This window comes from Otolemur garnettii, unplaced genomic scaffold (genome assembly GCF_000181295.1).
Source record: "Otolemur garnettii isolate 467f Iridium unplaced genomic scaffold, OtoGar3 scaffold00091, whole genome shotgun sequence".
NCBI lineage: Eukaryota > Metazoa > Chordata > Mammalia > Primates > Galagidae > Otolemur > Otolemur garnettii.
Genome location: NW_003852486.1, coordinates 6,712,136 through 6,714,981, shown reverse-complemented (window position 1 = coordinate 6,714,981; position 2,846 = coordinate 6,712,136). Strand labels below are relative to the sequence as shown.

Genomic DNA, 2,846 nt, shown 5'->3' with positions numbered 1-2,846 from the left:
ACTACAGGTGCCTGCCACAACACCCAGCTATTTTTTGGTTGCAGTTGTCATTGTTTAGCAGGCCCAGCCCAGGCTTGAACCTGCCAGCTTCGGTATATGTGGCTGGTGCCCTACTCACAGAGCTATGGATGCTGAGCCTTTTCTTTTTTTTTTTTGGACAGAGTTTCACTTTGTCACCCCAGGTTGAGTGCAGTAGTATCACAGCTCACAGCAACCTCAGACTCTTGGGCTCAAGCGATTCTCTTGCCTCAGCCTCCCAATTCACTGGGACTATAGGCACCTGCCACAACACCCGGCTATTTTTTAATTGCAGTTGTCATTGTTGTTTAGCAGGCCCAGGCCAGGCTCAAACCTGCCAGCCTTGGTGTGTGTGGCTAGAGCCCTACTCACTGCGCTATGGGCACTGAGCCTTTTTTTTTTTTGGACAGAGTCTTGCTTTGTTGTCCCGGGTTGAGGGCTGTGGTGTCATAGCTCACAACAACCTCAGACTCTTGGGGTCATGCGATTCTCTTGTCTCAACCTCCTAAGGTTGGGACTACAGGCACCTGACACAATGCCTGGCTATTATTAGAGACAGGGGTCTTGCTCTAGCTCAGGCTGGTCTTGAACTTGTGAGCTCAGGCAATCTGCCCACCTCAGCTTCCAAGAGTGCTATGATTATAGGCGTGAGCCACCGCACCTGTCCCAGTCGAGGATTAAATAAATTATGGAATATCTACATGATGTAGGGATATAAAAGGCTTCAAGAAAAATGTCTAACTCCTTTAAGGAAAATCCATGAGTGGGAGGAAAAACTAGATTCTTCTAGAAGGGAAAATTGTCAGCAGTATGGGCTGGAGTTTGGGGGAGAATAAAGGAAGAGTGCATACCAGAAAAACAGATTCACAGCTGTTCATCATCCACTGGAGACCCTTTCTGACTGTTCTTTCCACCACCCATTTGATTTTATAGTTTGAGTCCACTGCATACCACGGGAGCCTCCAGTGAACTTTTACAGTAAGGGTGGTCCAACAACTAAGAACTAAGAATGTTCTGCTTGAGAGATCCATCCTCCACCATTTGGTATGAGTTCTCATTTTGAAGTCTCTTCAGATACAGGGCCATCTGCACTACTCATAGATATATCTGTTCCAGACTCTGACAGTTTTACTCTGTCATCACTGACAGTACTCCGATTTTCCTGACCCAGAGTCATAATTTCTCTCTCAGTTTCTGAGATGAACACATTACTAGAATGATGTTCTGATAAGGGGGTGTCCTGAATTAACTCTGTATACTTCCGCTTAGGAGAACAGGGTGACTGGTCCCAGAATGGCACTGCCATTCTGTTGGTCAGGAAATGCTTCCTCTAAACTAAGCTCCTTGTCCAAGAAAGGACTTCCTTTAGTATGGCTATCAGGCTTATGAGAGTTCTTATCCTTCACCACTGCATTGTCCGTATCTGGAAAGTACAGCTAATGCTGACAAGAAGGGTCTTTAGGTTCTGGGGAAGGAAAGGGGCTGCAACTGCCACCTTCACCATTCTCCCTAAGTGTTTCTTGATGGTCCCTAGTGACCTTCTGCACCCAGCTTTGCTGGGCTTTTCTTAGCTTTCAAACTTTGCTCCTTGTTCTGAAGTGTGACATCTAATCATGGATAATTTTTCATACAGCATAAGAAGAGACCATTTTCTTCTACGTTGGTCAGGTTGGAACTTTTTTGGAATTAGGGGTCCCCCATTTCTATGGTTCTTCAGCCCCTGGTAGCAGCCATAACAACAGCACTTTCTCTTACGGTTACTCAAGGTAACCACAATTGTGCCACTCTCATCTGGACTTTGGTTCTCCCCATTGAACTTCATGGGAAAGTCAGAAATTTGCAGCTCTGTCCTAAGTTTGTGACCATTTGCCTGTCCTAAAACACTATTTGCTGGAAAGTCAGAAACTGCCTTCAAAAGAGTTTTTTCTCTACTATATTCATAATCAGAGTTCTTTGCTGATGTCAGAAATGTCTTGGTTTGGAGTTTCAAGAGAGTCCTTGAGGAGGAAATGAAGTGTTTAGCGTCCCTTCTTTTTACTTTAGAGGACAGAGTACTAATATTCTGGGCAGCCACACTGGACTTGGTCTTAGCACAAAGAGGTTCGTTGTGGATCCACATTTTCTGGATCTGAGCAGCCTTTTTTCTATTCTGGAAATGTCTCAACTGTCTATCCCGAGTAATTGGTCTTCCAAACTTAGCTTTCAGAATGTACAAATGTTGGTGAAAATAAAACGTCTCAAAGCCTCCAAATCCAGTATTCCATTTCTCAGAAAAGGCAAAGTGGATTCCTTTCCTCCATAGAAGTTTCCTCTGCTTTTTCATTTTCTTGATACGTAATGATATCTGGATGCAGCTGAGTCCCTGGCTCCTGGCACCTGCCCCGTTGGCAGCCCAAACGCAGCAGCCGGAATGGAGCCCTGCCTTTTCTAGTTCTTGTAGAAGCCCCACCAGCCCAGTGATGTCCAGCCTGCCCATAGTGTCCACAACCAAGGAGCTACTCTCTAGAGCTGGGCTGCTGCTATGTGGGTGCTCTGCACCCCGTGCAGGGTGGGGAGCTGTGGCTGCCCGGGTGCTGGGGGCATGGTACCACATGCCTGTGTTAGGTTTCATTGTGTTAGTGCTTGTACATAGAAACATTCGGCCATAACAAGGTATGTCCCATTTAGTAGAGAAAATCTAGGTCCTGATGATAATATTAATGCCAGGTCAGAAAGGAGAAGGGTAGGGCCCAAGGTGGGAGGGAGTGGAGTGGGGGCTCATTCCAGGAGCTTAACAACTTTTGCTGTATCTAGGGAATTTCAGTCATGCAGGTAGATAAGTTTAGGTA

The 2,846-nt window shown here is 46.0% G+C and overlaps 1 pseudogene; it reads right to left on the bottom strand.

Annotated features, from left to right (window-relative positions):
* Positions 1-804: 804 nt before the first annotated feature.
* On the bottom strand, positions 805-2,341 carry LOC105887492 (annotated as a pseudogene).
* Between the last annotated feature and the right edge of the window lie 505 nt (positions 2,342-2,846).